The following is a 15,059-nucleotide window of genomic DNA, read 5'->3' as shown; positions in this document are numbered from 1 at the left end:
CATAAACTTAAATAAATTCTCCAATTGACCCATTAAATTTCCTAAAATTAGTCCGGCGATACAGCAATTACCCCGACATTATATTTTATAATGTAAAAAAAGACGAACAAATTACCAAATAGAAGGATGCTGTATAAACTGATCGTGATAGTATCAGGCAACTCTGTAATAAATTGACTTTTAACAATTGATTTTAACAAAATATGAAACATGAAGTGATTATATGTACTGATACTAAAGACTTCTCACTAAGATCCCCCATTCATTTCTCTTATTTTCTATAACTAATTAAGTCAGTATCAAAAACAATTTGATTGCTTTCAAAAATAGGCAATTTAATACTAACAAAATACTATTGAATGGTTTATTTGTTCTAAAGATGTTTTATATACGGTAAGACAAAGAACAAAGTATCTGACTATAATAATCTCATCAAACGAGAATTCAAATTTTAAATAGGTGGGTCTTCGTTTTCGTATTAGTTTTTACTGCTACTAACTTCAGTAGAAGAATACTACTAAGATGAAATATTTTTTATTTGGTTGTTTGTTGAAGTTCAGCGTCCCTGTTCAGAATCGAGCAAGACTATACAAGACGTGGACCTACATTATAAAGTGGAATCCGAACCACCATAACACGTTCAATGTTTTCCCACTCGGGACCCTGTGCATCAAAGGAATACGCGCTAGCCACTAGACCAGTTGCAGGGCTTGAAATCTTTTCTTGGAAATAAAATTATATATTGAAAAGAAACGTTTGTCGCTTCCTAGTACTTCTCTCGTTCTATGAGAAAGAAAGATTGTAACCAGAGATATAGTAAGTATTTATCACTTTCGGTTGCATTAAACTTAGAGATGGAAACTACCATTGTGGCACAGAATCCATATCAAAAACTGCTTCCCGTTATCGCCTTTTCTTTACTATGAAATCGGAAATGGTAGTTTCTCACTATTTCCGGTTTACATAGAGGGATAGCGATCGATATGATAATCTTCGAATCCTGGATTCATATATATAAACATATATCATTATCTCTTATTAGTTTTGCTCTATGGTGATCACTATTGAAATTAGAAGTGGTAGTAAATTTCTACCACAGGATAAAACTTGGACATAGTCTATTGCGAAGGTACTGAATTCATGCTTCTCGCTTGCTCTATGGTGATCAATACTGAAACCGGGAGTTGTGATCAGGGGCGGATCCAGGACGGACTTCTGGGGGGGGGGTTGTAATACTGCTACTTAGAGCTAGTGTTACGAGCACCAACTCTGGGATGGGTTTTATTTATATATAAAATAGGAGTGTTCTCTTCTGGGGGGCGATCGACCCCTGAATCCCCCCTGATTGTGATACATTTTTCCTGTTTTTGTAGAGAAACAAATGAGTTTCGTTTCACAGTGTAAAACTGAGGCAGACTTGCAATCCATGCGAATTGAATATTCAAAACTTCAGTACAACAAGTAGCACAACTAAAACTCTTGGTTGGAATAGATTAATAAAATCAAAGATAGAATCTGTTCCTCGGATGCTGAATCCATATCAAAAAGCCATTATTAGCTATCCCTTATCGTTTTTGTTCTATGGCGATAAAGATTGAAAGCAGGAATGGCTAATTTGAACAAGCAGGAATGGCTAATTTCAACCACTTTTGCTTGAATAGAGGGTTAAGGGAGGAGACGGAATCTATTTTTAGGACGCTGAATCGATTTCAGAAAACTTCTCGATATCTTTTATAGTTATTGTTCTATGCGTATAAGTATTGGAACCGAAAGTAGTAGTAAATATCAAGCATTTCCGTTTCAGAAGAGTGGTGCAGGTTATGAAGATATGTTTTCTTAAAACCCTGAATTGATTCCAGAAAATTGCTTGTCGCTATCTATTACAATTTTGTTTTATCGCGACAAGTGTTAACACCGGAAATGGTTAATTTGAACACTTTCGGTTCAAATAAAGTGTTAACAAAGAAGGTGGAATCTATTCTTGGGATGCTGGATTAATTTTTTATAAAAAATGCATCTCGATATCTCTGACCGATTTTGCTCTATGGAATTTAGTATTACCTATAAAATCAAAAATAGTAATAACCTTCAACCATTTCTGCCTTTGTGGAGTGTTGTGAATTGTAATTGTATTTCCTCTTGAGAACCTGAATCGATTGTAGATGAACCACTTGTCGCTATCTATTACCAATTTTGTTCTGTGGCGATTAATGTTGAAACTTGTAATCGTTAATTTGAACCACTTCTGGTGTGAATAGAGATCAAGGGAGAAGGTAGAGCCTATTCTTAGAACGCTTAGTCGATCGCAAAAAACCGCATCACTATTTCTTCAATCTTTTGCTTTATAAAAATCCGTATTGAATCCCTATTGAATATACTAGTAAATTCAGCCACTTTCAATTTCGATAGTATTGTGCGTTGAGATGATATATAGCTTATATACTCTTGAGACGCTGTATAGATTTGTTTTTTTTTTTTAAAAAAACACTTGTGGCTATCTATTACTATTTTTGTTCTATATCGATCAATGTTAAACCGAAAATGATTATTTTAAACAACTTCCGATCTGAATAGAGGATTAATGGAAAAGATACAGCTATTTCTAGGTAGTTGAATCAATTGCCAAAATCTACATCTCGATATCTCGTAATTCAGCATTAAAACCGGAAATAATAGTAAATATAAACAATTTCTGGTTTTGATTAAATGTTGTGAATAGTTGTATGTTGTCTAAGACGCTAAATTGTTTGCAACAAATCGCTTCTCGCTATCTATTACGATTTTCGTTCTATAGCGATACAAATTGAAACCAAAAATGGTATTAGAACCACTTACGGTTTTAAATGGAGGGTTAATTTAGGAGATCGAACCTATATTAGGGGCTCTAAATCGACCGCAAGAAACGACTTCTCAATATTTGTTACTGTTTTGCTCTGACACCTCTCGACAGACAGACGGACAAAGCCATTCTCAAGACTTTCGACACTTATGCATAGCTTAAGCTGCAAGTGTAATAAGGGCGAACATTGAATATATTCTTGGGACACTGAATTGGTTCTGGAAAATCGCGTCTTTCTATATGTTACCGTTTGTGTTCTGTGTTGATCAACAATGTAGCAGAAAGCGATAGATCTCTACCACTTCTGGATTATTAAATAAAAGTCAAATGCATTAGATGGATCTATTCGTGTTGCAAACTTACATGTATGCTTCTCGCTATTTCTTGCCGCTCTTGCTCTGATACCAGCTGACAGACGAACGGATGGATAGGCAGACAGATGAACATAGCCCTTCTATAAGACTTCCTATATGTATGCATAGTATACTATAGTTTGGAAGTACTAACAAATGAAATAAACTCAGTTTCTTTTACAAAAATTATCCGTTTTCTGTTTCTCGGTAGTTTTCTTTTTCCGGTTTTCGGAAAAATTTCGTTTTCGTTTTTTCGAAAAAAATCGTTTTTCGTTTCTCGAAAAAAAATTCGTATTTTCGAAAAAATTTTCGTTTTTGAAAAATTAATTTTTCGAAAAAGTATTTTTCGAAAAAATGTGGCCATCCCTAGTATTCATAGCCGAAAGCTCAACTAAAAAGCCGAATGCTAAGCAAGCTACAAGAAGGATGTTGAAACAACGCTTCCACTGGCTAATAGAAAAAGGAAAACAAAAGTAGCTACAGGTTTTTGCCTTTTGAGTACTCATATCTTTATGGGAATATATACTTGACACAGCATGCCTTTTAAATGTACGCCAGACGTGACCTGTACACATGAAGGTGAAAAATATTCGTGAAAAGTAAACAGATGAGACTAGTTATATGCTTCTAACAGTCAACTTCGTGTTCAACTGCAGGAACTGACCTTGATACCTACTCAACACCTTGTAACAAGAGGGCAACTATAGTTACCCATAGGTCTCTTGCAGCTACACAGGGAGCTGTGTGTTCTGTGTGTCTCTCTCTCTCTGCCCCTGGCTGTGTTTGCTTTTCATGCTTTGGAGGAAGGGGTAAGACACCCTTGCACACCTTCGAACATAAAATGATCGAAAGACGACCTATGTTAATGTAGAGTTCATAGTTTCAAACAGTGGCGTATACTGGTTTGAAGGCATGGGCTACCACTGACCTTGCATATTATTATTAATAAAAATGGTAGCCTAATAATAATAAAAGTAATATAATAATAATAATAATAATAATCACAATATGCATAACAATGAACAAAAAGTGATTGATGTGTTTTGTTTAGTGATGAGCAAATGCAAGGTCTTGGTCTGAGCTCCTCCGTGGCTAAGCGGTTAGCGTACGCTCCTTTGGCGTGGGAGACCCGGGTTCGATTCCCGGCGGGAGCTCATGTGGTTCGGATTCCACGTTAATCAGTAGGTCCACGTCTCATATAGCCTCGCTGCTGAAAGGGACGCTAAACTAAAATCAACTCAACTCAACGCAAGGTCTTGGTCTTGGTCTTGCACATCGAGCCTTGGTCTTGGTCTTGCACATCGTCGAGTCTTGGTCTTGGTCTTGCACTGAAACCCTTGGTCTTGGTCTTGGTCTTACATGCAAAAGTCTTGCAAGTCTTGCATTTAAGAAATCTCAAGCTTTTCATAGGTAAATTTTACTATGGATATAAGGGATAATAAACTCTACAAAGCACCAGTAGTAACGGAAATACAATGTATGTTTCTAAATGTAATATAATTTAACGTCGTGTAAGTATGATAGCGTACAACATAGCTTATGACCTTTATTTTTTTTTAATGACTGCCCGTGCTTCACTACTTATAAGATATGCCTAAATCACAGGGTTTCGTAATTTATATATATATATATATATATATATATATATATATATATATATATATATATATATATATATATATATATATATATATATATATATATATTAACAGATCCAACATTCAACTGGTTCCCAAACTGAGGAGGCTACCCCTGTTTCGCATGAAAGAAAATCAGACGGCACAGATTATTGAAATACCATGAATTGCAAAATTATTTTTACACTCTAAAGGCGTCAGATTTTTCTTTCCAACCACGATTAGCTAATTCTTGTATTAAACAAACTTCCAATTAAATATTGAATTTTGGTTTTACTGATTCCAATATGTACTCTATGGGGCAGAGACATTCACATTACGCAAAAGCGATGAAAAAATTGCAGACTTTCGAAACATGGGCATGGAGAAAAAAGGAGAGAATTAACCGTGTTGAACGAAAACGAACCAGGTGTTAGAAATATTAGCAGTAGGAGAAAAAAAAAGAAGAATTTTAGATATTGTTAAGAGGGGGAAAGGGAACTGTTTAGGATATTGGCTGACGAGGAACTGTATTACAAGGGACGTGCTAGAGAGTATTGTGGAAGGAAAAAGAGGGAGCGAGCGAAGCAGACTAGTTGAAGGAAGGTATTGAAACAGAAAATTGCCACGTCAAGACGAAGAGACCAGCTGAGGACCACCGAACGTCAAACCTTGTCTGTTGAAGCAAATAACCTGCCAATAATAGCAGAATAGCTATTATGATGATGATATGTTTAGCAATATTGACAAAAAAAAAAAAAAAAAAAAAAGAGGGAAAGAAAATTAAAATAATAATTATTATAATCAAACCTCTTAATATTTTAGAATAATTTGAGGGAAAACTGAAAACGACTCAACTGTCTATGTCTTTTGTGTAGACTCAATTTATATAAATACTGTTGACCTGTATTAGAAATACAAAATAAGGGCATCAAACTCCAAGTTATTTGAAGTCTCACTTGTGAATATGGATTACTAGCATCAAGTATCTACTTTGTTGGGTTAAACTAAAATAATAATAATAATAATAATAATAATATATATATATATATATATATATATATATATATATATATATATATATATATATATATATATATATATCGTTAGTCAATCACTTTTTTACTATTAGTAAAGCGCTCTCTAATATCGGTCATCTTCGATTATTTTTATGTTTCCCTCTCTTCCTCCTCCCCAAGTTGCCGGGCTGAATTTGGATTTAAACGGCATCACAAGTGTCACTGTTCGTGTCAGAGACCACGAAACTATGGATTCGGCACTAATATTTGGTCATTTTTAATCATTATTATGCATCTCCCTCTTCCCCAAATTACGAGGCTGAATTTGGCCGTAAATGGTATAGGAAGTCTCAGTATTCAACTCAGCGACCTCGAAAACTATGGATTCGACACTAATATTCGCCATTTTCGATCATTTTTATATATCTCCCCTCCCCTCCGCCAAGCTACGGGGCTGAATTTTGATTTAAACAGCACCGAAAGTATCATTGTTTACCTTAGCGGTCCCCAAAACTATAGATTCCATTTCAATGTCGGTCATTTTCCATCATTTTTAAATATCTTTCCTCTCCCTCTCCCCTAAACTTCAAGATCAAAGTGATATGACAGGAACCATCTCAGGCCCGATCCTCATCTATCTTAAAATAAGATCGAGTTCGGTCAGGTGGTTCAAGAGTTATTAAGTTATATATATACATATATATACCCTTTCGCTCTTCTCCCCTAGGTTCTACCATCAAAGTGAACTGACATATAACATTCCAGGCTTGAACCTCATCTATGTTAAAAATTTGATCGAGATTACTCGTTTGGTTGAAGTTGTTAAGTTTTATTTATTATTATATAACTTCCCCTTCTCCCCTCTCCTAAGCTTACCGTCAAAGTGAAATGATGAAAACACTCCCAGGCTCAAACTCCATCTGTGTTGAAAATTTGATCGAGATCGGTTGGGTGGGTCAAGAGATTAGGAGTCACAGAAATAATCACTTTCAATTTTATGACATAGATTTATTGTTGTAGGATAATGTTATATCGCTCAACCCTCGATGTGTCGTATACCTAAGGATGTTAAAAGTTATATTGATAAACAATTATTCAACGTATAAGCATCCGCCCATGAAATCAAACTTGCGGTTACATGTATTAAGTTTTTTCAATGTCATGAAAATGTTATTTCGATATTAATTTTATGAGCACACATTAAAAATTCCCAACGGATGCTTGAGTCTGGGAGCCAAGGCCATACCCATGTAGTCGACACCTATGGTGTACGGTATCACCAATGTTCAATACTACATTTCACTTTAGTTTTGGAAGAAAAACACCACTAATATGTTTTAAAACGAAACGAAATATCTAGTTTAACGTCCCACGATTATGCATCGGGGCTAAGGGAGACGGTATTCATGAGAATGAATGAAATAGTGGATTGAAGAAAGTAGGAGGGAACATCAGAACACCGAGAAATAGAGACCTGCACGGGCCGAAGTTTTCGGCCCGAGCCCAATCCAGCCCGAATGTACGTAGGCACGGCCCAGCCCGGACCCGAAACGTTTTGGAGATTTTCGGCCCGAGCCCGGCCCGGCCCTATAAGTTTTTTAAAATTCTTGGCCCAAGCCCGGCCCGGGCCCGATAAATTTTCGAAGTTTCATTTTATAACATTTTTCACGGGCACACTTCTTCAACGTTTGCCTTTATTCTAATTATCGTTTAACGAATGTCAATAATTATTAACCCTCGAGTAGTCGCGCCGCGGTCAAAAGCACCACAGGGAAATTATTTTCGATCGTGTGTCTATTCTGCTTGTCCGACAGACTTCTCCGTCTAGCTAATCTTGCCCCTCACCTTCCCAAACATTCCTGCTCAATCACTCCGTTATCCGTTGTTTAGTTTAAGTACTAGTGATTGTTTAGTGATTCTGCGGTGCTTTCCACCGCGCGCGACTAACCGTGTAATGTTTTCTCTCAGTGTTTCGCTCTGCACGTGACCTTTGCTTTGGAGATGTTTTAAGCTTTATAAACATAAATATTATTTTAATGGACGGAAGAGAGGTCGACAGAGTTAACAAACTGATACCAAGTATGAGAAAAGAGAAAATTAGAACTGAACAGCTTAAAACAACGGAGGGAAATGTTAGGGATTGACTATTTGGATAAATCAGCCGACATGATCTCGTGGAAGCTTTGTCTGAGGAAGATCATAACAAATATTTATATATATATGAGTGAACACGAAAGGTCAAGTGAGGAGTCTGCGAGCGAATCTGAAGACCTTAAACCCAGAAATGACCAGCGATTCCCCGAATGTACTCAGAGCAAGAGGGGACGAAATAAGCGACGACGAAATGTAGAACAGTGTAAATTTGAAGATAACCTAAAATAATTCAATGTAGTGCTGTATAGGTGAAGTTTCAAAATAACAGGACCTTAAAATAATTCAATGTAAATTTGATTTGATTTCAATTTAGCGCCCTTTCCAGCATCAAGGCTATGTAAGACGTGGACCTACTGCTTAACGAAGGATCCGAACCACATGAGATCCCACCGGGAATCGAGCCGGCAGTCCCACGCCAAAGGCGTGTATGCTAACCGCTTAGCTACGACTGAGCTCTAATTCAATGTAAAATGCGCTGTGAAGCTTTGTATTACTGTTATGTTTATATAGTATATTTTTAACTAATTTACTATTGCATTTCTAATTTTAGACGAACCAAAGTTGACAAAAACAAAAGATCATCATCAGGTTTAGAATTTTCAATAAAACCTGTGCGTAGCTATCTATCTAAAGAAATATGTAACGACAAAAACATTTTATTCCAAATGAGAAATAAAAAAATAACATGTCTAGTTGTAGGTTTCTCTAATAGTTATTACTGTAAAACTTATTATAATAATAAAAATGTTATTCCCTCTTAATCAGAAAATATACAAAATTACGTTTCTAATACAAGAAAACTGTTTAAAACGATTTTTCCAACACATTATGTTCGTTCGATCCATTTGACCGCGCGCCACTCCTCGCGGTACTTTTCCAGCGCGACTTCTCAAGGGTTAAAGAATTGCAATTAATCGGCCCCAGCCCGGCCCGACCTGAAAAGAAATCAGTGTCGGACCGCCAAGCCCGGCCCGACCCAAAGAAATAATAGAATCGGCCCGCCCGCTTCGGGTCTCGGCAAGGCCCGGCCCATGCAGGTCTCTACCGAGAAAACCCACGCACACGGTGTTTGCCCACTAAAAAGTTTCCATGGCGCATGCTAGAATCCAACCAGGGACCCGTATAACCACATGTGACTGCTCTACCACCGAAACGGTACTTGTGCAAGACTCTTGCGCAAGAGTCTTGGTCTTGGTCTTGGTCTTGCAGGTGTGGTCTTGGTCTTGGTCTTGGTCTTGCATCCCTTGGTCTTGGTCTTGGTCTTGCATCGGGACTCCTGGTCTTGGTCTTGCATGCAAGACTCTTGCAAAAACTGCAAGACCAAGACTCTTGCGCTCATCACTAGTTTTGTTTGATCTTTTGTTTTGAGACCGTTAATGTTTTCCACCGTAAATGAAATTCCATCATACATTTGTGCAGTTAACTTCTTGTGGATTACGTTCGTAAAATGTTAATTTTTACCAATGTCACTTCCCTCAAGAGTCGCCTCTGTTACTGACGTTGGTTGTCATTCCGTACCAGTATACACAAAAATTCTGCAGACATCATTATAATTGTTATGTTTATTATCGCTATCTAAATCTCAAATTTTTGCGTTGTGTTAACAAACGATTCTCAGGCCCTTTTGTTGCGGAGACATTCCGACCCGGGCCCTTTTGATGAGGGGCGTTTTGATTCGGGCCTTCTGTCTCGGGCCCGTTTGTTGAGGAAATATTTCGACCCGGGCCCTTTCGACGCGGGCCCGTTTGACTCCGGCTTTATTTGACCCGGGTCCATTTGACGCAGGGCCTTTTGACTCGGGTCCCTTTGTCGTGGAACACTTTTGACTTGGGTTCTTTTTATGAGGGGCGTTTTGAGTCGGCCCCTTTTGACTCCAGCCCTTTAAACCAGCACCCTTTTGACGCACGACCGTTTGACTCGGTCACTTTAGTAGGGGGACCCCTTTGGACTCGGCTCCTTTTTATGAGGGGCATTATGATTCGGGCCCTTTTGTTGTGGAGACCTTTTGAACAGGTCCCTTTTGATGTGGGGCCGATTTCACTCGGGCCCTTTTGTAGCGGGGCCCATTTCGACGCGGGCGCGTTTAATGCAGGTCCTTTTGACTCGGGTCTTTTGTCGTGAGACTCTTTTGACTATGGCCCTTTTGATGAGGGGCGTTTTGATTCGGGCCTTCTGGCTCGGGCCCTTTTGTTGAGGAGACCTTTCGACCCGGGCCCTTTAGACGCGGGGCCGTTTGAATCCGGCTTTATTTGACCCGGGTCCGTTTGACGCAGGGTCTTTTGACTCAGGTAACTTTGTCGTGGAACCCTTTTGACCCGGGCTCATTTTATGAGGTGCATTTTGATTTGGCCCCTTTTAACTAGGGCCTTTTTAATCCGCGACCTTTGGACTTACGGCCGTTTGACTCAGACCCTTTCGTAGCGGGGCCCCTTGTGACTCTGCTCCTTTTTATGACGGGGGTTTTGATTCGGGCCCTTTTGACTCGGGCCCTTTTGACTCGGGCTTATGTTGTGGAGACCTGTTGACCCGGGCCCTTTTGATGTGGAGTTGTTTTCACACGGACCCTTTTGTGGCAGAGCCCCTTTGACCCGGGCTCATTTGACGCAGGGCTTTTGACTCGGATCCTTTTCTCGTGGGCTCCTTTTGACTATGGCTCTTTTTATGAGGGGCGTTTTGATTCGGCCACTTTTGACTCGGTCCCTTTTGACGCAGGGTCGTTTGACTCTGGCTCTTTTGTAGCGGAGTCCCTTTTGACTCGGGCTTTTTTATGAGGGTTGTTTTGATTCGGGGCCTTTTGACTCGGGCCCTTTTGTTGCGGAGACCTTTCGACCCGGGTCCTTTTTATGAGGGGCGTTTTGATTCGGACCCTTTTGACCCGAGCCCATTTGACGCAGGGCCCTTTTGACTTGGGTCTTTCTGTCTTTGCCCTTTTGTTTGGCCCTTCTGACATGGAACCATATATATAACGCAGCAGCTGAAATACCTGTGGCAGAGGGCCTGGGGGAGTATGAGTAAATCGATGATCGATCAATCCAGGGCGCAGTAAAATTAGTTACACCACTGTTCATGTCTATTTCTTTCTATTCTCTCGACATCATGTCTGGAGATGAATGTTCTGACTAATAGGCTACAGTGGCGAAAGACGATACACGCTATCAATGATAAATGTTATGACTGTTAATATATATAGGGAATAAAACGAAACATTCTATATCGGACTTCCCCTCCACCCGTTGAAAAAAATCCTGCGGGCGTTAGTGATTATGATGTTGCTTAGTTACTGTATTATATTGTTCTATACACGGAATAAATACTTATGTGTTTTATATAATAATGAGAACCTTATTTACATTTATTACGGCCCTTGCTTTACGAGAAAAATTTTCACGTTCAGCGTAATCAGTTTCCATTCTAAAATAATTACAGTGAGGCGAATGAAATAATTCACGCACAGATTTAGGACTTAGAATAATATTTTGCGAACATGTAGTAAATCCCTGAAGATTAAAAAGCGCTAGTAGCAGTAATTAGCTTAGTCGTTTCCTATAGTCCCTTAGTGAATTACATAAATCTTACAGATGTTGTATCTCTTTCTTTCTCCTCTCTATACATCATGTCTGGAGATTAATGTATGGACAAATAGGCTATAGAGGCAATTTTAAAAAGTAAGATGATCTACGCTATCAGTGACAGATGTTGTGGTGTTTAACTTAACATATAAGGCAATAATACGAATCTTTTCAGAGATGACAGTGCACTGATGCTTCAAATCTGTGTCTTTACTCCCTATACCTACTTTATTTCCCTAGTCAAAATAAAAACTCTTCAAAATTAATCAAAATTTCTTATGCAACCATCCCTTCCTTAGAGTACTGCGGTGTCACATACCCGTCACGGCGATGTAAAGGCACTTTTGGCGACGAGGATACAAGGGTATTGGGAAATTTAACCTTGATACATTTTTTAAAAAAATATAACTAACTAACAAATACATTCGTGGACAAAGTTTCATAGTTTTTCTAGCAAGAAGTGAAACCAACCTTGGAACACACAAAAGGGTGTCATGGCACCCCATCAATTCTTTGTTTAACTAGAGAAGCAGCACTGAACGTTCTGGCAGGCTGTACTTTTTGTATTCTAAGCAGAAGGAACGTTGGGGTAAGGGCTTTGACATTCGAGCGGACTACGTTGAAAAATAAAACACATTTAAAACAATTCAGTTATTTTTCTTCAAATCAAGTTACTTATCAAACCGCCCTCATAGTAGGTGATAGTCACAAAAAAAAAAAAAAACTGTTAAGAGAAAACAGTAGAGTGACTACAGAAATATAAAACTGTTGTCATTACATTCGGTAACTGTAACTATAAACTGTGACTAATTCCATTATTCGCTTTACTGTAATTTCACTCTTCACAATCATAACAAAAAAAATCTTTATAGATAGAATAATAAGTTATTACGAATGTACACTAAAACTAGGATTTATAAAATTAGATAACGAAAAATTTACTATTAAATGTATCTTGGTACACGTAACTAGTTCTGTATTTAGGTGCTGTCCAATACTGTTATAGTATTTTTTTTTTATTTTTAAAAACACCTTTTTCTGTGGGGCTGCGGTGGTTCAGTGGTAGAGCGTTCACCTCTGGTGCATGGGGTCCCGGCTTCGAACCCTGTTCCTGCCAAGTGAACTTTGTGGTGGACAAACACCATGTGTGTGGGTTTCCTCGGGGTTCTCTCGTTTCCTTCCACTTTCATCAGTCCACCATTTAAATCATTTCTCATCATCACCGTCTCGATTAGCCTAGCCGGCATAACCGTGGGACGTAAAACTCAAAGATTTCATTTTTTTACTTTTTCCGTTTATAAGGTGTTGCATTAATGGTATATCGTTCTTATTTAGTCTAAATTAGATAACAACATAATTCATAAATTGATTTTTCTTTTTTGTGTGAAATTTAATACAATTTCTCCCAATATTTGAAGAAACAATGTTAATTATGTTACCATGTGATATTCATGTCGAATTTACATGTCGCTATCTTGAAAAATCTGTTCCGTTTTATTACAACGAATAAATACTAAGGAACAAACCATTTTTAATTAAAATTGTCTCCAAGATGTCCCTAGCTCCTTTTACATACTCTGCAGGACGAAACATACTCAGTAGTCTTAGTTATTTTCTTGGGGATAATAAATGAAGATAGATCTTTAATTAAACAGGTAAAATTATACTTCAGATTCCTAGTTATTTTGAGTGGGAATAATAAAAAAGAATAATCTTAGAAATTATAATTTAAACCGAATTAAAATATACTCCGTAGCCTTCAGTTATTTTCTGAGGTGGTAATAAAATTAAGGAAGACCTTTTAGGTTATAATGTCACCAGGAAAAATATAATTTTTCTTCTTAATTATTTTCTGTGGGGAAAATGAATTACGAAAATACCTTTAGGTTATAATTTAATCAGGAAAATTTATGTTCTCCAGTCCTACTTTTTTTCAGTGGTAGATAAATTGAGAAAGATCATATAGGTTAAAATTTAAATAAGGAAAAATATTATAAAAGTTCTGCTAAGTAGAACTACGTTAATAAAATCAAGAGTCTGGAATCGACTCTTATTACTGGTTTATCTATAAAAATCCTTCAATAATAATATTATAAAAGTTCTGCTAGGTACAACTAGGTTAATAAAATCAGAGTCTGGAATCGACTCCCACTACTGGTTTATTTATAAAAATCCTTCAATAACAAGATTGTAAAAGTTCTGCTAGGTAGAACTAGGTTAAAAAAATCAGAGTCCAGAATCGACTCTTATTACTGGTTTATCTATAAAAATCCTTCAATAATAATATTAAAAGTTTTGCTAGGTAGAACTAGGTTCATAAAATCAGAGTCCAGAATCGACTCTTATTACTGGTTTATCTATAAAAATCCTTTAATAATAATATTATAAAAGTTCTGCTAGGTACAACTAGGTTAATAAAATCAGAGTCTGGAATCGACTTCCACTACTGGTTTATTTATAAAAATCCTTCAATAATAATATTGTAAAAGTTCTGCTAGGTAGAACTAGGTTAAAAAAATCAGTGTCCAGAATCGACTCTTATTACTGGTTTATCTATAAAAATCCTTCAATAATAATATTAAAAGTTTTGCTAGGTAGAACTAGGTTCATAAAATCAGAGTCTGGAATCGACTCTTACTACTGGTTTATTTATAAAAATCCTTCAATAACAACAGTATTTACAGAAATATTTTAGTACAATTTTCTCTATTGTAAGTTAGAAATTAGGTAGCTCAAGACCGTGAGGTTATAAACAGGATGTCTACAGAGCTCCGAAGTAGGCTAAGAAGAGTGGTGTAGGAATCCCCAATGCTTCGCAGCAAGTAGTGAGGGGAAAAAGTAACAGCCCCGAAGCAGGCTAAGAAGAGTGGTGTAGGAATCCCCAATGCTTCGCAGCAAGTAGTGAGGGGAAAAAGTAACAGAGCCCCGAAGCAGGCTAAGAGGAGTGGTGTAGGAATCCCCAATGCTTCGCAGCAAGTAGTGAGGGGAAAAAGTAACAGAGCCCCGAAGCAGGCTAAGAAGAGTGGTGTAGGAATCCCCAATGTTTCGCAGCAAGTAGTGAGGGAAAAAAGTAACAGAGCCCGAAGCAGACTAAGAAGATTGGTGTAGGAATCCCCAATGCTTCGTAGCAAGTAGTGAGGGGAAAAAGTAACAGAGACCCAAAGCAGGCTAAGAAGAGTGGTGTAGGAATCCGCAATGCTTCGCAGCAAGTAGTGAGGGGAAAAAGTAACAGAGCCCCAAAGCAGGCTAAGAAGAGTGGTGTAGGAATCCCCAATGCTTCGCAGCAAGTAGTGAGGGGAAAAAGTAACAGAGCCCCGAAGCAGGCTAAGCCAGGCGAAAAGGAATAGTCAAGAGAAACCTGCAGCAGACTAGAGGCTTTGAGGTTGGGTTCTTCTACTGCCCCAGGCAAGCAAGAGGAGGAAGACCAATCGAAGGCTGGTGCCTGTCCGCTGGATGCTGTCCAATATATAGGCGTCCCGGGTGGGTGGCGCTGCTGTTGCCATGTCGTC

At 38.0% G+C, this 15,059-nt stretch overlaps 1 protein-coding gene across 1 annotated transcript in view; it reads left to right on the top strand.

Moving 5' to 3' along the window:
- Nucleotides 1-15,059, top strand: part of LOC145672437 (uncharacterized) — a 273,840-nt gene that overhangs the window by 219,564 nt on the left and 39,217 nt on the right. The gene's annotated exons all lie outside the window — the stretch shown is intronic.

Source organism: Thermobia domestica, chromosome 16 (assembly GCF_964235325.1).
Source record: "Thermobia domestica chromosome 16, izTheDome1.hap1.1, whole genome shotgun sequence".
NCBI lineage: Eukaryota > Metazoa > Arthropoda > Insecta > Zygentoma > Lepismatidae > Thermobia > Thermobia domestica.
Note: the sequence above shows the minus strand (reverse complement) of the source record. Positions and strands in the feature narration are given on the sequence as shown.